This window comes from Leopardus geoffroyi, chromosome B3 (assembly GCF_018350155.1).
Source record: "Leopardus geoffroyi isolate Oge1 chromosome B3, O.geoffroyi_Oge1_pat1.0, whole genome shotgun sequence".
Classification (NCBI taxonomy): Eukaryota; Metazoa; Chordata; class Mammalia; order Carnivora; family Felidae; genus Leopardus; species Leopardus geoffroyi.
In genome coordinates this window covers 29,050,602-29,075,241 of record NC_059337.1, presented here as the reverse complement: position 1 = coordinate 29,075,241, position 24,640 = coordinate 29,050,602, and the positions used below count along the sequence as shown (strand labels likewise).

Here is a 24,640-nt window from a genome sequence, read left to right as displayed (position 1 = left end):
GTTCTGTGCTGACAATGTAGAGCCTGCTTAGAATTCTCTCTCCCTCTCTCTCTGCTCCTCCCTTGTTTAAAAACAATTTTTTAAATGTTTTATTTATTTTTGAGAGAGACAGAGTCAAATAAGGGAGGGGCAGAGAGCGGGAGACACAGAATCTGAAGCAGGTTCCAGGCTCTGAGCTATCAGCACAAAGCCCGATGCAGGGCTTGAATCCATGAACCGTGAGATCATGACCTGAGCTGAAGTTGGAAGCTTAACCAATTGAACCACTCAGGCACCCATGCTCCTCCCCTGTTCATGAGTGTGCGTGAGCTCTTTCTCTATCAGAATAAATAAACATTTTTTAAAAAGGTAAATGTACTCTTAATCCCCTTCATCTATCTCACCCATCCCCCACCTAACCTCACCTGTGGTAACTATCAGTTTGTTCTCTATAGTTAAAGGAGTCCTTTTTGTTTTGTCTCTTTCTCCTTTTTTCTTTGTTTGTTTCTTAAGTTCCACATATGAGTGAAATCACGTGGTATCATTTCTGATTTTGTTTGAGTCCACTCTCTTTTTTCGATGAATCTCACTAAAGGTTTATCAATTTTACGTATCTTTTCAAAGAACCAGTTCTTAATTTCATTGATCTTTTCCATATAATTTTTAATTTGTATTTCACTTATATCCATTCTGATCTTCCTTCCATCTAGTAACTTTGTGCTTTGCTCTTCTTTTTCTAGTTCCTTTAGGTGGAAGGTTAGATTGTTGAATTTTTTTCTTGTTTCTTGAGATAGGCCTGTATCACTATAAACTTCCCTCTTAGAATTACTTTTACTGTGTCTGAAAGATTTTGAATTGTTTCCATTTTCATTTGTCTCCAGGTATTTTTCAATTTTTTCTTTGATTTTTTTTCATTGACCAATTAACTGTTTAGTTCCATGTTGTTTAGCCTTAATGCATTTGTGGGTTTTTTTACAGTTTTGTTTTGTTTTTGTAATTGGTTTCTATCTAGTTTTATGCCATTGTGGCCAGAAAAGCTGCTTGATATATCAGATTTCAGTTGTCTTAAGTTTATTGAGTTTTGTGTCCTAAGATGTGACTTATCTTGGAGAATGTTCCATGTTCACTTGAAAAGAATGTAGATTCTCTTCTTTTTAGATGGTTCGGTATAAAGTCATCTGACCTGCTTGATTGTTCAAAGCCACTGTTGCCTTATCTGATCTAGCCATTGATTTAGTGTATTGTTATTATATTACTATCAATTTCTCCCCTGATGTCTGTTAGTATATTTTTTTAAGTGTTAGGTGCCCCACATTGGGTGTATAGATATTTACAACTGCTATGGATCTTCTTGTTGGAGTGACCCCTTTATTGTTATGTAATACCCTTCTTTGTCTCTTGTTACAGTCTTAAGTCAGAAGGCTGAGAAGTGATACTACCTGATTTCAAAATTTGCTGGTAACCTGGAGTAATCAGTAGAGTCCGGTTTTTCCAGGAAGAAAAGAAAAATGCTAGTTTTAAGCCACTATCTTCAAAGGAGATGTTTTTCTGTTTAATTTCTTGTTATTGTGACTGTAATCTATTTGGTTAGTCATCTGCAGAGTTTCTCCTTGCCTGTAGTGGGTAGTGTTTGGATCTTGGCCAGAGTATGGCCAGTTTTAAGTAGGTGTGCTCTGGAGTGTCTGTTAAAAGAGACTGGATGCTATTTCCACTAGAGCTGAAACTTTGCAGAACTCTATGGTTCCTGTAGAGGTGCTGGTCTTCTGGGGGAGGGGCCCATTGTGCTGGTTCTCAGGTACACTTTCTGAAGAGAAGCAGTACCAGCAGAGCACAGGGGAGGCAGGGGGGTTGGTGTAAGCAGATTAGGCAGCCAATGTTGGCACTGTGCTGTTTACCAAAGTTAGTTTAAGCTGAGGAGGGGAATGGTGCCAGGGTGCTCCTCTGTCCCTGGAGAGGGGACTCAAGCCTGCTGTTGTCAGGGAAGCCCTTCTAGAAGAGGGAACAATTTTGCATCATGAGTTCTAGGTGTTCTCAGATGGCTGTTCTCATGCAGTCTGTCTCTGGGTTGCTTGCCTGCCTGGAGTAGTGCAGTGCATCTTGGGCTCTATCCCAGCCAGGTCTGCTGAGATCCAGAACTTTGAACTTGAGGGACCTGGTGTGGCAGGAACTCAGCAGGTATCTCCGTGCCTATGCTGAGGGACAAGGAGGGAAGTGGCACCTGCTGGTTCTTTTGTCTTCAGAGAGGCAATGCCACCTCTCTCAGATGTGATCCAAGAAGGGAGAACCATCTGTCTCAGTGTGTCTCAGGCAATCCTCAGATGGAGCCTTCTGCCCTCGGGTTACCTGCCTGTCTTCTCTACTGGAGCACTGGAGCACCCTCAGGTTCTATACCAGCCACAGCATGGACCTCTAAAACTCTAGTCTTTTAGCCCTGCTGGTTATCAGAACTCATGAAAATCAGTCTCTTTTGTTTTCCCAGTCAATGGCTTTGGGGAAGTGTTTTCCTTGTGTGATCTCCTGTGTGCTCCTCTCTCTCACTTCTGTCTATGACCAGGGCACCCTTTCCCTCCACAGCCCCCTCAATCCCTCTCTCCCCACAAACCATATCTCCATACCTGCTACTTTCTACAACGTAGCCTCCTCTCTCCCTCCAGGTGTGCAGTTTGTTCTGGCAGTCCTCAGATTGATTTCTTGGGTATTCAGAATGTTTGATATTTTTCTAGCTGTGTTTGGGGGAGGTAGCAAGCCTACGGTCCTACTACTTAATGCACCATCTTAGTTCTTCTACTGTAATCTGTTTGGGATATTGCAAAGGCATAACCATCATAGGTATTGAAAAATTTCAGCAAGTTTTCTAGTTGATGAATTTTTTTGAGATAAGATTAGTAGCAGCTAACATTCTTTCTTATGTTTAGAAGGTGAACCAGAGGAACTTATAGAACCTGTAAAAATGTGATTTAAAGGCATGTCACTGACTGGTATGTTCATTTGGGGAGTTCCATGTCATTCCATACAAAATTATTTTTTAGAGTTCATGAAACAAATATTTTTTAAATTTATTTTATTTATTTTTTACTTTTTAAAGTTTATTTATTTTGAGAGAGAAAGCATGAGCAATGTAGGGGCATAGAGAAAGGGGAAAGAGAGAATCCCAAGCAGGCTCTGCACTGTTAGTGCAGAGCCCTATGCAGGGCTTGAATTCATGAACCGTGAGATCATTACCTGAGCTTAAACCAAGAGTTGAATGCTTAACTGACTAAGCCACCCAATTGCCCCTGAAACACATATTTCTATATAGCTTATATTTAAGAAGGTGATGGTTGAGGTGGTGATAATTTGCCTTACTCATATACATTAAAATGAAATATGGAAAGACTGATATGCTCTTTCAAGAGAATGCCTTAATAATTATTCAAAGTTCTAATATTTTTAGTAAAATGTAAGTAATTATAAGTGACTCTAGCAGTCAGCCATCAACAATAAATTCCTAAAAAATATTTGTTAAACGTCTACCATTAATAAAGCAACAGGCTAGATTAGGCAGAGGAATAAAGATGATTAAGACGCAATTCCTGGTTCAGTAAACCTATAGTCTAGTTAAGGAAATAAAGCATATTCATATAAAGACTATAAAGACTAAAGAAAAATCCAGTGTAGTAAATGAAGAAAGTTTTTGAGTTTCTACTTTTTATCTTTTCTCTACATGATTCATTCTTCATTTTTCCTATAAGAATTTTATTCCCTTCATAAACCTGGTAGTGTCCTTTGGATCTACTCAGTACTAAAAGATGTTATACAGCACAGAATACCATAGACATTCAAATTGTAGACTAATCTGGTGGTTCTCAAAGTGTGGTCAAAGACCAGAAGCACTAGCATCACCTGGTAAATTGTTACAAATGCAAATTCTCAGACCGTATACCAGACCTATTGAGTTAGAAACTCTGAGGGTAGAGCCTAGCAGGCTGTTCTTTAACAGACCTTCTGAGTAACTCTGATGTATACTAGTTTATCCCTTCACCTGTTGATGGACATTTGCATTTTTCCATTTTGGGGCTGTTGGGAACAATGAATACCCACGTACATGTTTGTGCAGAAATGTTTTTTACTTCTCCTGGAGAAATACATAAGAGTGGAATTTCTAGATTATATGTTAGGTTTATTAGTTATTTATTGCTGTATAACAAATACTCAGAAGTTGAAAATAAAAATTTATTATCTCACAGTTTCTTAAGGTGGGGAATACAGCAATGACTTAGTGAGATAGTTCTGGCTCAGGACAGTCAAGGTGTCAAGGTGATTTGTGGCTTTGCTCATCGCAAGGCTTGACAGAGAGAATCCACTTCTAAGGTAATACATATGGCTGTTGTCAGTCCTTAGTTCCTTGTTATATGAGCTTTTCTACGGAGCTGCCTCATTATGTGGCAGCTGAATTCCCCCAGAGCAAAGCAATCTAAAAGGGAAAAAGAGAGCATATAAGACATAAGCTACAGTCTTTATAATCTAGTTTTGAACGCGACATCTCATCACTTCTGTCATATTTCTTCTGTAGAGGTGAACCAGTAAGTCTAGCCCACATTCAAGAGGAGAAGATTAGACAAATAGCATAAACATCAGAAATGGAATTCACTGATGTTCACCTTAAAGGCTTTCTACCATTGTAGGTATTTGTTTAAATTTATAAGAAACTATCACACTATTTCTCAAAGTCTTTGTACCCCTTTATACTTCCACTAGTGATGACAGGCCTTTTTCATTTTAGACATTCTAAGAGGTATGTAGATTTTTACTATGGTTTTGAGTTGCCTTTGTCTGATGATTAATAATACTGAGCATCTTTTTCATGTGATTGTTAACTATTCATATATCTTCTTTGGTTAAAATGGCTTCACATTTTTTGCCCATTTAAAAAAAATTTTTTTTTACATCTATTTATTTTTGAGAGACAGAGAGACAGCATGAGCAGGGGAGGGGCAGAGAGAGAGGGAGACACAGAAACCAAAGCAGGCTCCAGGCTCCGAGCTGTCAGCACAGGGCCCAACGCGGGGCTCGAACCCACTAACCGTGAGATCATGACCTGAGCTGAAGTCGACGCTTAACCGACTGAGCCACCCAGGCACCCCTTTGCCCATTTTTAAAAATAGTTCATATATATGTGAAATAGTTGCAATACTTCACATATATACATATTTTAATATGTAAATATATACTATATACTAGCAGAATTATTAACTAATATTTATGATAATATATAAAATTATATATTATAATACAAATCTTTTGTCAGATACTTGTGTAAGAAATATGTCTCCCAGTCTATGGCTTCCCTTTCCATTTTCTTAATCGTGTTAAGCAAACATTTTTATTTTGATCAAGTCAATTTATCAATTTTTTTATGGTTCATATTTTTTATATTCTTTTTTTTTTTTAACATTTATTCATTTTTGAGAGTGAGAGAGACAGAGCATGAGCAGGGGAGGGGCAGAGAGAGAGGGAGACACAGGATCAGAAGCAGGCTCTAGGCTCTGAGCTGTCAGCCCAGAGCCTGATGCGGGGCTCGAACTCATGGACTGCAAGACCATCACCTAAGCCGAAGTCGGATGCTCAACCGACTGAGCCACCCAGGCACCCCAATATTTTTATATTCTAATAAATGTTTGCTTTCTCCAAGGTTGCTAGGATTTTTCGAGATTTTCTTTTTATTAATGTAAACTGATGGGTAATTGGGAACTCTCAATATTATAACAATGTACTATAGCAATTAACTGCGTAATTTATGTATATATGGTATATATAAGCTGCTTTGTAGGACTATACATTTACTGTTGAAGTTTTTGTGTTTTTCATCAACTAGACTATATATACTCAGTAGAAAATTAAGAGTAGAAAATTGTTTTGATTCTTTTTTTTAATATATTTTTTTAATGTTTATTTATTTTTGAGACAGAGAGATACAGACCATGAACAAGGGAGGGGCAGAGAGAGAGGGAGACACAGAATCCAAAGCAGGCTCCAGGCTCTGAGCTGTCAGCACAGAGCCGGACATGGGGCTTGAACTCATCAACCATGAGATCATGATATGAGCCGAAGTCGGAAGCTCAACCGACTGAGCCACTCAGGCACCCCCCAAAATTGTTTTAATTCTTTTGTGTATCTTTCCTTGCCTGGTATAAAGTAAGGACTCAGTAAGCATTTGTTGGTTTAATGATGTGTTTTGACTTTAAGGTAGCAGTAGGGTACTTACATTTAAGTGTTCAAAAGTGGAGCTTTATCAGAATGATTAGGGCTGTAAATAACAAATGAGAATCTTTTCAATACAGTAATAATTGAAGCCATGGGAATGGATGAGATCTCCACGGAAGAGAATGTATAGAAATAGGGTTGAACCTGGGAGCGTAGCACCTCTGAGCCATAATGAACAAGGATGCTCCTAAGAAGGATGAATATGGATCAGTTATTTGCATTATTTTGACATCTCTGAATGTGCTGTGTCTAAGACATTGAATACTAAAACAGTATTCTTCATTTTGAGTAGTAAGAATAAAATCTTTCAGTAGTCAAAAATTAATTTTCTGTCCCCTTTTCTCTTTCTTCTTCTTGGGACTCCTATAATACATATGTTATTACATTTCATGGGGTCACTGAGTTCCCTAAGTCTATTCTCATGTTGCACAATTCTGTCTCTGTTTTGTTCAGCTTTATTATTTTCCATTATTTTATCTTCTAGTTCACTAATTTGTTTCTCTTATTCTTCCAGCCTGTTGTTCATTGCATCAAGCTATTTACAATCTCATTTCTTGCATTGTTCATCTCTGATTGTTTCCTAACTCTTTCATCTCTGTTGTAAAGGTCCCACTGATGTCTTCTATTCTTTTCTCAGGCTCAGTGAGTATCTTTATGATTGTTGCTTTAAATTCTCCATCAGACATGTTACTTACATCTCTTCACTTAGATGTCTGGCCCTAGCCTTATCTAGTTCTTTCATTTGGGATGAACTCCTCTGTCTTGGCATTTTGTATAGGTCTCTGCCTTCTTCTCTAATTTTGAAAATCCAGTTATGTCTCCTACTCCAAAAGTAATGGTCTTATGAAGAAGAGGTCATGTAGTGCCCAGGGCCTGGCATTTTAAGGGCGTGTCTCTGGTGTGTGCTGCGTGTGCTCTGCTATTGTGTTTTAGCTGCTCCGTCCTTCAGATGCTTCAGATCTACAAATGCTATCTTTGCCTATTGTGGGCAGTGTTTTGTTCCTGGTCTGAGTGTGACAAGTTTTAACTAGATGTGCTCTTGTCTGGTTGTGAAATGAGACTTGATACCAGTTACACCAGAACTGAGGTCCTGCAGAACTCTTTGGTCGGGAGATGTGATGTGGGCAGGGGTTTATGCTGGTGTTATTGGGGAAGGGCCTTCTGCACTGGGACTAAGGCAAGCTTGACTGTGAAGAGTCATCCCACCAGCACACTGTGGTGCGAGGCTTGGTGTAAGAAAGTTTGGCAGCCAGTGTGGGCGCTGCACTGCTTCCTGCAGGTAGCTCTGTATTTATGTGATCGACGGTATAGGGACATGGTGCCAGCCAGCTCCTTTGTTCCCGGAGAGGCATCTCCATGAATGCTGCTTCTCAGGGATGTGCTCCCAGAAAAGCAAACAATGTCCCCCCCCACCCCCCCGCACCTCCCCTCCGCTGTCCTTAGGCATTCTTCAGATCACAGTCTCCGCACTATCTGCCCTGGATTTTTTTGCCTGCCTTAGCTCCAGGAGTAGCACAGTGCCCTCTGGGGTCTATCCCAGCAAAGATGACTGATCTTTAAAACTCCAGGCTTTAAGCCCCACTGGTTGTAAGAACTCACGAAATTCAGCCCCTCTTGTTTTTCAAGCCAGTGCTTTTGGGAAAATGTTATCCTTGTGCATTCCCCTGTGTATTTATCTCATACTTCTCAGTGGCCTTGGCTCCCTTCTCTCTGCAGCATCCATGATCCCTTTTTCCCCTGAACCACATCGCTGTACTTCCTATCTTCTTCAATGTGGCCTCCTCTCTTCCTTTAGTTGTGAAGTTTGTTCTGTTACTCTTCAGGTTGATTTCTGGGGTATTTAGGCTGATTTGATAGTTATCTAGTTGTTTTTGTGGGACAAGACAAGCTTAGAGCTCTCCTCTACCACTATCTTCCACCTCTCTAGCACACCTAGATTTTTATATATTGATTTTGTATCCTGCAACTTTAGTGAATTCATTGATTTCCTCAAACAGTTTTTCTTGTTGGAGTGTGTTGGCTTTTTATATATAGTATGTCCTCTAGAAACAGAGCTGTATTTCTTTCTTTCTGATTTGTATACTTATTAAATCTTTTTCTTGCCTAATTGCCCTGGGTAGGGCTTCCAGTACTGTGAATAAAAGTGGCGAGAGTGACCTAATACCAAAACTAGATAAAGGCACCACAAAACAGAGAACTACAGGCCAATAAATCTGGTGAATATAGTTGTGAAAATCCTTGACAAAATACTAGCAAACTGTATCCAATAATATATTAAAAAATTTAGTTATCACAATCAAGTGGAGTTATTCCCAGGATGCAAGGGTGGTTCAGTATTTGTAAATCAATCAACATGATATATCATATCAAAAGGGGAAAGATAAAACCATATGATAATTCTGATATAGAAAAATATTTGACAAGTACATTAATTCATGATAAATGTCTTCAACAAAGTAGGTTTACAGAGAGTATACCTCACAATAATCAAGACTACATTTGGAAAACCCACAACAATCATCATACTCACTGGGAGAAACAGAGCTTTGTCAGGAACAAGACAAGGATGTTCAGTCTGTCTCATCACTTTTATCCAAGACACTACTGGAAGTCCTAGCTACAGCATCTGACAACAAAAAGAAGTAGAAGACATCTGACTTGGTGAGGAAGAAGTAAAACTTTGACTATATTGACTATATATTTGCAAATGACATGATGCACTATATAGAAAACCCAAAAGACACCACCAAAAAACTGCTAGAACTGATAAATGAATTCAGTAATGGTGCAGGATACAAAATCAATGTGTAGAAATCTGTTGCATTTCCAGATATAATAATGAAGCAGCAGAAAGAGAAATTAAGGAAATAATCCTATTTACAAGTGCACCCAAAATAATGAGATACCTAGGAATAATCCTACCCAAAGAGGTGAAATATCTGTACTCTGAAAAGCATAAAACATTGATGAAAGAAAATGAAGATGATACAAAGAAATGGAAAGACATTTCATGTTCTTGGATTGGAAGAAAAAATATTGTTAAAATGTCTATGTAGCCAAAGCAATCTATACATTTAATGCAATCCCTATCAAAACACAAACAATAGTTTTTACAGAACTAAAGCAAAGAATCCTAAAATTAATATGGAACCAGAAAAGACCCTGAATAGCCAAAGCAACCTTGAGAAAGAATAGCAGAGCTGGAGTGTATCACAATTCCAGACTATATTATATATTACAAAGCTATAGTGATCAAAATAGTATGGTACTGGCACAAAAAGAGACACATAGAACAGAAAAGAAAACCCAGAAATGAAACAACAATTATATGGCCAATTACTTTTCAACAAAGTAGGAAAGGATATCCAGTGGGGAAAAGACGGTCTCTTCAACAATTGGTGTTGGGAAAACTGGACAGCAACATGCAAAAAAATGAAACTGGACCACTTTCTTACACCATGCACAAAAATAAACAAAATAGATTAAGGACCTGAATGTGAGACCTGAAACCATAAAAATCCTAGAAGAGAGCACAGGCAGTAATGTCTCTGACATGGGCTGTAGCAACATTTTTCTTGATAGGTCTCCTGAGGGAAGAGAAATAAAAAATCATTGGGATTCCATCAAAACAAAAAGGTTCTACACAGCAAAGGAAACAACCAACAAAACTAAAAGGCAGCTGACAGAATGGGAGGAGATATTTGCAAATGACATCTGATAAAGTGTTAATATCCAAAATATATAAAGAACTGATACAAGTAAACACCCCCAAAAACAAATAATTCAAAGAAAATGGGGAGAAGACATGAATAGACATTTCTCCAGAGAAGACACAGAAATGGCCTAGAGACATGAAAAGATGCTCAACATCACTCATCATCAGGGAAATGCAAATCAACACTATAATGACCTATCACCCCATACCTGTCAGAACGGCTAAAATCAAAAGCACAAGAAACGACAGGTGTTGGCGAGGATGTGGAGAAAAGGGAACCCTCTTGCACTGTTGGTGGGAATGCAAACTGGTGCCGCCACTCTGGAAGACAGTATGGAGGTTCCTCAAAAAGTTTAAAGTAGAGCTACTTTAGGATCCAACAATTGCACTAGTGGATATCCCCAAAATACAGAAATACTAATTCAAAGGGATAAATGCACCCCTTTGTTTATTGCAGCATTATTTACAACAGTCAAAATATGGAATTCCCCCGAGTATCCATCAGTTGTGAATGGTTCAAGAAGAGGTGTTTTATATACACAATGGAAAATTATTCAGCCATGTAAAAAATGAAGACTTGCCATTTACAACAACATGAATGGAACTAGAGAGTATTATGCTAAGTGAAATAAGTCAGAGAAAGACAAATACCACATGATTTCACTCATATGTGGTATTTAAGAAATAAACCAAAAGAGCAATGGGGAAAAAAAAGAGACCAACCAAGAAACAGTTTCTGAAGTATCAGAACTGATGGTTACCAGAGAGGAGGTGTGTTGGCGAATGGGTGAATTAGGAGATGGGGATTAAGGAGGGCAATTGTGATGTGTACTGGGTGATGTCTAGAATTATTGAATCATTATTTTGTCCACCTGAAAGTAATATGACACAGTTAACTATGCTGGAGTTAAACAGTAGGTGGTGAGAGTGACCATCCTTGTCTTCTTCCTGATCTTAGACGAAATACTTTTATCTTTTTACCATTCAGTACGATGTTAACTATGGGCTTGTCATATAAGGCCTTTATTATGTTGAGGTACATTTACTCTGTACCTAAGTTGTTGAGAGTTTTTCTTATGAAAGGATGTTGAATTTTATCAAATGCTTTTTCTGCATCTATTGAGCTGATTGTAGGATTTTTGTCATTTTGTTAATGTGGTGAATCGTATTTATTGATTTGCATGTGTTGAACCATCCTTGCATCCCAGGAATAAAGTCCACTTGAGTAGGTTGTATGATTCTTCTGTTGTGGTTCTGAATTTAATTTGCTAGTTTTTTGTTGAGGATTTTTTGCATCTATGTTCATTAGAGATATTGTCCTGTCCTTTTTTTTTTTTTTTTTTTTTTTTTTTTGTAGTGTCCTTCTCTGGCTTTGGTATCAGGATAATCCTTGCCTTGTGAAATGAGTTTGTAAAAGTATTCCATCCTGTTCATTTTTTTGGGAACAGTTTGAGAAATATTGGTATTAATTCTTTAAATATATGCCTCAAAAGTTAGAATATGACAGGGAAGCCATTTGGTCCTGTACTTTTGTTTTGGGGGAGGTGTTTACTGATTGAATCTCCTTACTAGAAATCAGTCTGTTCAAGGTGACTACTTTTTCATGATTCAGTCTTGGTAGGTCTTATTTTTCTAGCAATTTATCTATTCCAGATTATCTAATTTGTCGATACATGATTATTCATAGTAATCTCTTATGATCATTAGTATACCTGTGTTTTCAGTTGTAATGTCTCTTTTGTTTCTGATTTTGTGTCTTCCTTTTTATTAGTTCATTAAATGGTTTCTTTATTCTGTTTGTCTTTTCAAAAAAAACAGGTCTTTGTTTCATCATTGATGTCTGTCATTCTAGTCTCTATTTCATTTATTTTCACTCTGATGTTTGCTATTTCCTTTCTTCTACTAACTTTGGACTTTGTTCTTTTCTAGTTACTTGAGATGTAAGGTTAGGTTATTTATTGGAGGGCTTTCTTTCTTTTTAAATGTATGTGTTTACTGCTGCAAATGTTCCTCTTAAAAGTGCTTTTTTTGCATCTGATAAGGTTTTGTATGTTGTGTTTCCATTTTCATTTGTTTCAAGATATGTATTTTTTATTTCTTTTTGACTTATAACGTATTAGTTATTCAGGAAGATGTTGTTTAATCTTCACACATATGTGACTTTGTACCAGCTCTTGTATTTGCATACTATTATGGTCAGAAAAGATAGTTGATATGATTTTAATCTTCTCATATGAATTAAGATTTTTATTTTGGTGGCCTAACTTATGATATATCCTGGAGATATATCCTGGATATATCCTGGAGAATTCCATGTGCACTTGAGAAAAATGTGTATCTTTCTGCTGTTGGTTGGAATACTATATCTATTTGTTTAGTCCATCTGATCTAATTGTGTAGCTTTAAGTCCAGTGTTCCCTTATTGATTTTCTGTTTGAATGATCTCTCCATTGATAAAGGCTGGGTATTGAAGTTCCCTGTTAATCATTGTATTGCTGGTTATTTCTCCCTTCAGATCTTTTAATTGCTTTATAATATTTAGGTGCTATGATATTGGGAGGATAAATACTTAAAATTGTTACATCCTCTTGATGAACTTACCCTTTAACATCATATAATTACCATGTTTGTGTCTTGTTATACTTTTTTTGACTTAAAATCTTTTTTGTCTGCTAAATATAGCTACCCTGTTTTCTTTTGGTTTCCATTTGCATGGGATATCTTTTTCCATTACTTCACTTTCAGTATATATGTGTTCTTAAGGCTAAGTAACTGTTTTCTAGACAGCATAAGATTGGTTAGAGTTTTTTCATTGAATTCAGCCAGTCTGTATTTTGATTGGAGAAGTTAATTCATTTAATTTTAAACCAGTTATTGACAGGTATAGATTTCCTAGTAACATTTTGTTAATTGTTTTCTGGTTGGTTTGTAATTCCTTTGTTCCTCTCTTCCTCTTTTCCTTTCTTTGTGATTTGATGATTTTCTGTAGTGTTATGATTAGATTCCTTTCTCGTTCTCATTTGTAAATCAACTATAGGTTTTTATGGTTAACAGGAAGCTTACATAAAACATAGTAATGATAGTATATTTTAAGCTGATAACAATTTAGCTTTGAACACAAACAAAAGCACAACGTTTTTATACCCTTCCACTTTGTTTCTGATGTCACAATTTATATCTTTTTTAGTTGTGTAGCCGTTAAGAAATTATAGTAGTTATAGTTATTTTTATTACCTTTGTCTTTAACCTTTATACTAAAGTTATAAATGATTTACCCACCATCATTACAATGTTAGAGTATTCTGAATTAACTAAGAAATTTCTTTTATCACTGAATTTTATACTTTCATATGTTCTCATGTTAGTTATTAGTGTCCTTTCATTTCAATTTGAAAGATTCCTTTTAACATTTTTTATATGAGTGGTTTTGTTTATAGGAAGCTCTTTTTTTATCTTTCCTTCAGTGCTGCAGATCAACTTTGGTGATGTATTCTTGGTTGCCATTTTTTTTTTTCTTTCAGTACTTTGTATCATCCCATTCTCTTCTGGCCTTCACGATTTCTCCTGAAAAATCTGCTCAAAGTCTTATGTGGGTTTTGTTGTATGTAACAAGGTTGCTTTTCTCTTGCTGCTTTTAAGAATCTTTCATCATCTTTTAACAATTTAATTATAATGTATCTCAGTGTGGGTCTCTTTGGATCCATCTATGACATTTTTTGGGTTTCTTGGATCTGGATGTCTGTGTCTTTCCCTAGGTGACGGAAATTTTCAGCTATTTTTTTTTTTTTTTTTTTTTGGATTAGCTTTCAGTCCCTTTTTCTTTCTCTTCCCCTTCTGAGAATGGGTGTCCTCTTGTCCTCTTGCTGGTGTCCCAGAAGTCTCTTAAACTATCATCTCTCCTTTTTTTTTTTTTTTTTTTTTTTTTTTTTTTTTGTTTTTTTGTTCCTCTGATTGGATGATGTCCACTGTCTGGTCTTCCAGGTCACTGATCCTTTGTTCTACTTGGTTTAGTCTGATTTTGAATCCCCCTTTTGAATTTTTCAGTTCAGTTATTGCTCATCCATATGATTTGTTTGGTACTATTTTGTATTCTTTGTGAAATTCTCACTTTGTTCATTCATTTCTCTCCTGATCTCACTGAGCACCTCTGTTATTGTTATTTTGAACTCTTTATGGGACAAATCACTGCTCTCCATTTCATTAAGGTCAGTATCTGCAGATTTAGCTTGTTCTTTTGTTGCAAACATATTTTCCTGTTTCTTCACTTTCCTTGATGGTTCTGTGTTGGTTTGTGTGCATAAGGTAAAATAGCCACCTCTCCCAGTATTGTTAGACTGGCCTCATGTAGGAGATGAACCTCATCAGTCAGCTTAGCCTGAGTCCTGGTTGCCTCCCAAACCTTTGTGTTTGCCTGAGTTGCTGTGTGTGTGTGTGTGTGTGTGTGTGTGTGTGTGTGTGTTTTAGTGACCCCAGTAGTCATCAGTGTGTCAGATCTGTCAGTGTTCTAAAGGTATGGGAAATGCCCATATCCCTGTTAGGTTCTTAGAGGGCTACTAATTGCCTGTTTAGTTTCCTCATGCAGGTTTATTGGAAGCGTGACCTTCTAGCAGCATTTGGGAAGTCAGGACATCAGATATGTAATCTAGCCCCTGCCAGGGAGAAACTGGGAGCTACCAGTTTATGCTTACTCATTCTGTGGTAATCCAATGAGAATAGTCACTGGGCATGCTTCTAACTTGTTCTCAGATAGAACCACCTCTTTGTTTTGTGTGGTTGCAGAATGGTGAATGCTGAGCTCTAGAGGTAGGTAATTTGAGAGTCATTTCCTCAGGTGGCAGCCATAAAAGTTGAGGGCACCTTGTAGACAAGGTCCTTTTAGGGAGAAGCTGGAGACTTGTTTTTACTGTTGGAGTGAGCTGAGAGAAGACAATTGATGGGAGGTACCACCAGCTCTCTATAAGGTTCCTGGGGGGATCCCAGTCAACTTCCACATGAAGGCTGATTAGAAGCTGGACCCTCAGGCAGCAGGTGGGAAATTATACAGTCAGATCCCTTCTAGGGAGAAACCGTGAGATGGCATTTTGTCTCCTCCCTCTGTGCTGAGTTCTGGGGTGGGAAGGGGCAGGAGACAGACAATATTGCCTGAGGTGCTTATATGCCCATTTGAAAACTGCTCTTTAAAATTTTTTTTAATGTTTGTTTATATTTGAGAGAGAGGGAGAAGGAGAGGGAGAGCGAGAGAGCGAGGGAGAGAAAGAGAAAGGGAAAGAGAAAGAGAATGAGCAGGGGAAGGGCAGAGAGATGGAGACAGAATCTGAAGCAGGCTCCAGGCTCTGAGCTATCAGCAGAGCCTGATGCAGGGCTCGAAGTCACAAGATGTGAGATCATGACCTGAGCTGAAGCCTTAAGCTTAACCGACTGAACCACTCAGGCACCCCCAAAAATTCTCTTTTTAAAATATTGTTATGTGGGACTTGTGAATGCTGAGCACTGTTGGCTATGACAGCTAGGTGATTTGAGGGCCTGTCCCTTTGGTGGCAGCTGCAAAAGATGAGGTACTTTATATGTGGACAAACTCCTTCCAGGGTGAAGCTGGAGACTTGGTGTTATTGTTGGAGTGAGCCAGAGGGAGAATGTGTGGGAAGTGCTCCCTGGCTCATTCAGGCTCCTGGGAAGATCTCACTTGGCGGGTAGATTCAGGCTAATTCGAAGTTTGACCTCAGGCAGCAGCTGGGAAGGTGCGTAGTCAAACTCCCTCCAGGGAGAAACTGCAAGTTGGTTGTTTTTGCCTGCTCCCTTTTCACTGAGCCAGGAGGGAATAGTCACATAAAACCGTGTGTCTGCTAAAACCACTTCTTTTTTTCTGTAGTCTTGTAGGACTTGTGAATGCAAGCTGTGTTGACTCACAGAGATTGGTAATTTGGGGACATGTCCATTACATGGCAGACTTAGAGGCTGAGGTATTGTATGTGTGGTACAAACCCTTTGCTTCTCACAGAGAAGCTGAGAGTTGGGAGATCCTTTCCTATTGGAAAGTGTTATGCCAGGGGTAGGGTTTGTAGTGAGAATGTATCTCAGCCTTTCCAACCTGTTTCCATGTGGGTATTTTCTCAGTTGCCCAATGTGCAGTAATCACTCAACTAGTTTCTGCATTTCTCACTAAGAGAATTGATCTGTGTGTAGCTGTGTATTTGGTTCATCCGAGATAGGATGGAAATTCAGGAGACTTCTGTGTTGCCATCTTGGTGATGTTCCCCACCCCCCTGCTGAGTTTTTAATTTCAGTGAAATATAACTTATCCTTTTTTCATGGATTGTATCGTTAGTGTTGTATCTAAATGGTCATGATCAAACCAAAGATATCTATATTTTCTTCTATGTTATCTCCTACAAGTTTTGCACTTTACATTTAGGTCTGTAATCCATTTTGAGCTAATTTTTGTGAAGGATGTAAGGTCTATGCTAGATTGATTTTTCTAAAGGTGGATGTGAGTTATTCAGCACTATCTGTTAAAGACTGTCTTTTCTCCATTGTATTCACTTTGCTCCTTTGTCAAAGATCATTTGACTATAGTTGTGTGGGTATAATTCTGGGCTCTCTATTCTGTTCCGTTGATCTAGTTGTCCATTCTTTCACCAATACCGTATTATCTTGATTGCTGTAGCGTCATAGTAACTCTTAAAGTTAGGTAGTGCCAGTCCTCCAACTTTATTCTTTTACTTCAATATTGTGTTGGCTATTCCTGAGTCTTTGGCCTCTATATAAACTTTAGAACCAATTTATCAATACCCATAGAATAACTTGCTGAGATTTCAATTGATATTGCATTAAATCTCTAGATCAAGCTGGGAAGAACTAATATCTTGACAATATTGATTCTTCCTATCTGTGAACATGAACTGTCTCTCCATTAGTCTTTTAGTTTCTTTCTTCAGAATTACATTTTCCTCATATAGATCTTGTACATATTTTGTTAGATATGTTCCTAAGCATTTTATATATTGGGGTGTTAATGTAAATGGCATTTTTGATTTTAATTTTTTTTTAGGTAATCTCTACACCCAACATGGGGTTTGAACTCATGACCCCGAGATCAAGAGTTGCACACTCTACTGACTGAGCCAGCTAAGTGCCCCAGCATTTTTCATTTTAAATTCTGGTTGTTCATTGCTGGTATATTATAAAGCAGTTGAGTTTTGAATATTAACTTTATATCCTACAACCTTGCTAATATTCACTTATTCATTCCAAGAGTTTTTTGGTTGATTCTTTAGGGTATTTTATATAGACAAACATGTCACTGTGAACAAAGACAGTTTTGTTTCTTCCTTCTGAATCTCTGTACCATTTATTTCCTTTTGTTGTCTTAAAACATTAAGCTAAGTCTGCATTAGCTAAGACTTACAGTATGATACTGAAAAGGGGGTGGTGAGACGAGACATTCTTGCCTTGTTTCTGATCTTAGTGGGAAAGCTTGTAGCTTCTCACCATTAAATATGATGTTGGCTGTAGATTTTTGGATAGATGTTCTTTATCAAATTTAGGAAGTTCTCATCTTCTAGTTTGTTGAGATTTTTTTTATCATAAATAGATATTGGATATTATCAGATGTTTATTCCTGCAATTATTGATTTAATCATGTGATTTTTCTTAAGGCTGTTGATATTGACAGATTACATGAATTTTTGTCTTTTAGATTATACTGATATTTGAATTTGAACTAGATTTGTGTAAGTGGAATAAAGTCTACTTGGTTGTGGTGTCTAATACTTTTTAGACACTGTTGGACTCAATTTCCTAATATTTTGTAGAGGATTTTTCAGTTTGTGTTCATGAGAGAGAATGGTCTGGCGTTTTCTTATAAAGTCTTTGTCTGGTTTTGGCATTAGGGTAATGCTGGCCTCATTTAGTGAGTTAGAAAATATTCCCTCTGCTTCTTTCTTCTGGACAAGATTTTATAGAATTGGTATAATTTCTTTCTTAATTGTTTGGCAGAAATCACTAGTGAACCTATGGGGGCTTGGAACTTTCTGTTTTGGTAGGTTATTCTTAATTCAGTTTCTTTAATGCAGATAAGTCTTTTGGGGACTATTCTTTTGTGGGCTTTGGTAGATTTTCTTTCAAGGAATTGGTCCATTTTATCTAGGTTATTAAATTTGTGGGCATAGAGTTGTTAATAGCCCTTTATTATTTTTTTAATGTCCATAGTATCTATAGTATTTTCCCCTCTTTCATTTCTGATTTTAGTAATTGGTATCTTTTTTAAAAATTTTTTATGTTTATTTTTTTGAGGGAGAGAGAGAGAGAGAGAGACAGAGCATGAGCTGGGGTGGAGCAGAGAGAGAGGGAGACACAGAATCCGAAGCAGGCTCCAAACTCTGAGCTCTCAGCAGTGAGCCCAGTGCAGGGCTCAAACCCACCAACTGTGATATCGTGACCTGAGCTGAAGTCAGATGCTTAACTGACTGAGCCACCCAGGTGCCCCATAATTTGTATCTTCTTTCTTTTTTTCTTAACCTGGCTAGAGGCTTAATGAATTTATTGATTTTTATGAAGAACCAGCTTTTGGTTTCATTGATTTTTCTCTATTATTTTCCTCATCAATTTCACAGATTTTTGCTTTAATTTTTATTATTTCTTTTCTTCTTACTTTGTATTTAATTTGATGTGTGTGTGTGTGTGTGTGTGTGTGTGTGTGGTTTTTTTTTTTTTTACTTTTGTAAGGTGGAAGCTTAGATGATGAATTTCAGTTCTTTCTTCTTTTTTAATATATGTATTTAATGCTGTAAATGTTACCTCTAAGCACTGCTTTCACTGCATCCCACAAATTTTGATAAGTTGTAATTTTGTTTTCATTTAGTTAAAAATATTTTAAAATTTCTCTTGAGATTTCTCCTCTTTGACCCATATATTACTTAGAAGTGTGTTATTTAATCTCTATTTATTTGGGGATTTTCCAGCTGTTATTATTTTCTAGTTTAATTTTGTGATCTGAGACCACATATTGATGGTTTTTATTTTGTTAATTGTATTAGGGTATATTTCATGGCCCAGAATTTGGTCTCTCTTGGTGAATATGCCATGTGACCTTGAGAAGAATATGTATTCTGCTATTGGATGAAGTATTCTGTAGATGTTTGATTATTATATTTGATATATAGCTATTTGATGATGCCGTTGCATTCAGTTATGTCATTACTGATTTTGTGCCTACTGGATCTATTACTAATAGAGGGATATTGAAGGCTTTCAGTTGCTTTTTTTTTTTTTTTTTTTTTTTTTGGCTTGGTCTGCTCTTCTTTATTGGTTTTAATTTATTTCTTTAAATTCAAGTTAGTTGACGTACAATATAGTATTGGTTTTAGGAGTAGAACCCAGTGATTCATTGTTTACATAGAATACCCAGTGGTCATCCCAAGTGCCCTCCCTAATACCTATCACCCATTTAACCCATCCTTGCACCCACCACCCCTCCAGCAACCCTCAGTTTGTTCTCTGTATTTAATAGTCTCTTATGGTTTGCCTCCCTCTCTGTTTTTATCTTATTTTTCCTTCCCTTCCCTATGTTCATCTGTTGTGTTTCTTAAATTCCACATACGAGTGAAATCATACGGTGTTTGTGTTTCTCTCACTGATTTTGTTTAGCATAATACACTCTGGTTCCATCCACATTGTTGCAAATGGCAAGATTTCTTCTTTTTGATCACTGAGTAGTATTCCATTGCATATATGTATATATACCACTTTATCCATTCATCAGTCAAGGGACATTTGGACTCTTTCCATAATTTGGCTACACTTTCTTCTTGTCCCACAATCCATACAGTTTAGGAGGGAGATCCCATAACGGGTTAGTTCTTACAAATTTAGACCATTTATTTGAGGAAAGTTGTTGAATATAAGTCCAATTTTATTTTGGTCTCAGAATTGATGAAAAATATCATTGGCAAAAAAGTTATCACATATAAAATCCAGAAACAAGTTAATTATCTTAATTTTGTCTAATTAAATTCTTCATACCTTTGCTTTAGTTTTTCAAACTATACCTAAGATATAAGTTAAATAACCATCCCCTGGATCAGTTTGGGTGAGTTGGATATTTTTTGAAGCCTTTGGTTATAGCTTCATTTTCTGTTTTTAGTTTTGTAGAATTTTAGCTTAGGGAACTAGGGGAGGCATTTCATATTGGCATTGAATGAGTGGGCGTGTCTTTTTGAATGGTGGTTTCCTTGTGCTGTGACAGTTTGTCAGCTTAGCTTCCTCTAGTCCAACTGTCTTAAATCTCTGGAATTTGATCACCTAGCTATGCTTATTCCTGATGTAGTATAACCTGCATAAAACTAATAAATATTAATGTTTGTTGTTATTAGCTAATATTTAGTTGTATTAAGAGCTAATATTTATTGATTACTCATGTATCAGGAACTATTCTAAGGGCTTTACACAGTTAGGTGTTTGTTTTGAGGATTAAAAGAAATCAGAGGTTGATAATACTTATATCTCCATTTTACAGGTGAGAAAACTATTAAACAACTTGCTCAAGATTACAATTGGTGACAAATCCAAGTTTTCATCACAGGGCTGCCTTATTCCAAAGCTCATTCTCTTAATTGCACTACCTGCTGCTCAATCCTGAGGACTTTCTAAGTTTTAGGAACCAGTTGCTTAGGCTTGAAACTATAGAATAACATGAAAGTAATGGTCTCTTCTAACAGCAAAACACATATTTCTAAGTTTTCTAGTTCTCAGCCCCAAATCTTATTCTTATAAATATAGCTTTAGTACTTTTTACTTCCTAACAGGGACAAGTTGCGGTTCATACAAAATTGAGAATAGAAAGTATAGCAAAGGTGCTTTAGATATGTTTACTATTTTAGAGGGAGGAAAATCTATCCATCGGTATTTTAAATTTTAGTCCTAATAATACCATCACTAACTTCCTCTCTCCCTTCCTCTCTCTCCCTTCCTCCCTTCATTCGTTTCTTTCCTTTTTTCCTGCTGGCATTGATTGTGGTACTTTGTGGAAATTATCTAAGCTTTTGGTATTTTAGTTTGTAATCTTATAAAATATGCCCTTTTTCTATATTTGAAAAGAGAGGTTTAATATTTTCATTTGAAATAAATTTGGGTTACCAAGGTTAGTGTTATTACTATTGGGGCACCTGGGTGGCTCAGTTGGTTGCAGGTCATGATCTTGTGGTTCTTGAGTTTGAGCCATGCATCAGACTCTGTGCTGACAGCTCAGAACCTGGAGCCTGCTTTGGATTCTGTGTGTGTCGCTCTCTCTGCCCCTCCCCCACTCATGTTCTATCTCTCCAAAATAAATAAATGTTAAAAAAATTTTAAGTGTTATTACTATTAATGTTCTATGAAATTTCATCTATCACTGTGTTTAAAAAAACCTCTTTTGGGGCGCCTGGGTGGCGCAGTCGGTTAAGCGTCCGACTTCAGCCAGGTCACGATCTCGCGGTCGGTGAGTTCGAGCCCCGCGTCGGGCTCTGGGCTGATGGCTCAGAGCCTGGAGCCTGTTTCTGATTCTGTGTCTCCCTCTCTCTCTGCCCCTCCCCCGTTCATGCTCTGTCTCTCTCTGTCCCAAAAATAAAAATAAAACGTTGAAAAAAAAAAAAAACACCTCTTTTTATTTATTATTTCAAAGCTTTAATGAAAACCCGGTTATATATGTTCTCTTTCACAGAAAATTGCTTTGTGTAAAAATGTTTTTATTTTAGTGTCTATTTTTAAAAATAGGGGTAAAAGTCCTCTCCATTCTCTACCAACTAGATAGAATATTTTCATCTGGATTATTCATATTAATATTTCTAAAAAGTAGTGATTTTATTTTCTATCATAGAAGTTAGAGTAAAAGCCTTGGGTGATTGGATGATAAAATTTCACCCTGATAAAATTAGCAGGTTTTTTTTTTTTCCCCCACGTGAAGTTAATAGTGGCTCCATCATTCTGTAAAAATGTAAAACTACAATGAGATATCATCCCACACCTGTCAGAATGGCTAAAATCAATAACACAAGAAACAAGTGTTGGTGAGGATTTGGAGAAAAAGGAACCTTGTGCACTGTTGGTGGGAATGCAGAGTGGTGCAGTCACTCTGGAAAACAGTATAGAGGTTCCTCAAAAAGTTAAAAATAGAACTACCCTATGATACAGCAATTGTACTACTGATATTTACCCTAAAAATACAAAAACACGAATTCAAAGGGATACATGCATTTCTATGTTTATTGCAGCATTATTTATAATAGCCAAGATATGGAAGCAGCCCAAGTGCCCATGATAGATGAATCAATAAAAAAGAGGTGGTATATATACATAATGGAATATTATTTGGCCATAAAAAAGAATGGAAATTGGCCATTTGCAACATGGATGGATCTAGAGAGTATAATGCTAAGCAAAATAAGTCAGAGAAAGACAAATACCATATGATTTCACTCATATTTGGAATTTAAGAAACAAAACAAATGAGCCAAGGGGGAAAAAAGAGACAAACCAAGAAACAGACCCTTAACTACAGAGAACAAACTGATGGCTACCAGAGGGGAGGTGCATGGGGAGATAGTTGAAATAGGTGATGGGGATTAAAGAAAGAGAACACTTATTGGGGCACGTGGGGGCTCAGTCAGATAAGCATCCAAATTCGACTCATGATCTCACAGTTTGTGGGTTCAAGCCCCGCATTGGGCTCTGTGCTGACAGCTCAGAGGCTGGAGCCTGCTTCAGATTCTGTGTCTCTGACTCTCTCTCTGACCTATTCCCTGCTTACACTCTGTCTCTGTCTCTGTCTCTATCTCTCTCTCAAAAATAAATGATAAAAAAATAAAGAGTACACTTATGATGAGCACTAATGTATAGAATTGTTGAATCAATGTATTGTCCACCTGAAACTAATAGTGTATGTTAATATACTGGAATTAAAATAAACAACTTAATAAAAAAATAAAAACAATTTTAAAAGCTTTTTTTAAATACACAGTACCTTTTCTTGCTCAAATTTATCTTTCATGCGGATTTTTCTGGTTGTTTAACTGAACTATTTGAAGACCAAATGTATAGTTGCAGCTTGAATTAATCTGTCTTCTACAAAAATGTCCAGGGGCTACATAGTGACAAAAGGGAAAAAAAACTGGTTTCAGTGCATTTCAATCATAAGATTGAAGTGATCTATTTTAATCTTTCATATTTGCTTGAAAAAATACATATATTTTCTGGGTACAAAGATCTATGATATTTACTGGATCAAGCTTTTTAAATGTGTTATTATCTTTTTAGATTCTACCTTACCTTTTAACTTGAGAGTAAGTTATATTAATATTCCTATAGTGAGATTAAGGACTTATGTATTTCTATCCATTTTTATCTAATACACCTATTTCAAACAGTGTTGTTAAATGCATTATTTTTTCTTGGAGGATTGTATCTTTTATCAGTATGAACCATTCCTCTTTATCTCCTTTTATGATTTTTGCCTTGAGATCTATTGTCTGATACTGTTATTGCTGTGTGTGAGCCTGGGTTAGCATTTAACTGTATTCTTTTTCCATTCTCTTATTTTTTAACTTTGTTATTTTTAGGTATGTCTCATGAAAACAGTACAAAGCTGGATGTTGAGCGTTATTTTGTGTTTTATTATCTTATATTACTCAGTTTAAAAGCCTTTGTCTTTTCATATCAGATAAAGAGTTAGCATCCAAAATCTATAAAGAACTTATCAAACTCAACACCCAAAAAACAAATGATCAGTGAAGAAATTGGCAAAAGACACAAATATACACTTTTCCAAAGAAGAAATCCAGATGGCTAATAGATGCATGACAAAAATGCTCACCATTACTCATCATCAGGGAAGCACAAAACCACAATGAGATACTATCTCACACCTGTCAGAGTGGCTAAAATTAACAACTCGGGCAATGACAGATGTTGGTGAGGAGGTGGAGAAAGAGGAACCCTTTTGCACTGCTGGTGGGAATGCAAACTGGTGGGGGTTCAGCCACTCTGGAAAACTGTATGGCAGTTCCTCAAAAAATTAAAAATAGAACTACCTTACGACCCAGCAATTTAATTACTGGGTATTTATCCAAAGGATATAGGAGTGCTGTTTCTAAGGGACACATGTACCCCAATGTTTATAGCAACACTATTGACAATAGCCAAAGTATGGAAAGAGCCCAAATGTCCATCGACTGATGAATGGATGAAGAAGATGTGGTATATACATATATATACAATGGAGTATTACTTAGGGATCAAAAAGAATGAAATCTTACCATTTGGAACAATGTGGATGGAACTAGAGTGTATTATGCTAAGTGAAATAAGTCTGTCAGAGAATGACAAATATATGACTTCACTCATATGTGAAATTAAGAAACACAACAGAAGAACCTAGGGGAAGGAAAGCAAAAATTAGATAAAAACAGAGAGGGAGACAAAGTATAAGAGACTCTCAAATACAGAGAACAAATTGAGGATTGCTGGATAGGTTTGGGGTGGGAGGATGGGCTAAATGGACAAGGGGTATTGAGAAGGGCCCTTGCTGGGATGAGCACCAAGTGTTATATGTAGGTGATAAGTCACTGGATTCTACTCATTATTGCATTATATGCTAACTAATGGATATAAATTAAAAATAAATAAAAAATAATTTAGTCTGAGATTAATGTCCTTATATTTATGATTATTGAT

General features: G+C 36.8%; 1 protein-coding gene and 1 long non-coding RNA gene across 7 annotated transcripts in view; one reads left to right on the top strand and one right to left on the bottom strand.

Moving 5' to 3' along the window:
• NRG4 (neuregulin 4) overlaps positions 1-24,640 on the top strand; it is a 208,901-nt gene that overhangs the window by 56,531 nt on the left and 127,730 nt on the right. The window lies entirely within an intron of this gene.
• On the bottom strand, positions 4,178-23,868 carry LOC123582656. The gene is made up of 2 exons (XR_006704503.1): positions 22,932-23,868; positions 4,178-4,432 (listed from the first exon to the last, which is right to left on the bottom strand). It is a non-coding gene; the product is annotated as an uncharacterized LOC123582656 (long non-coding RNA).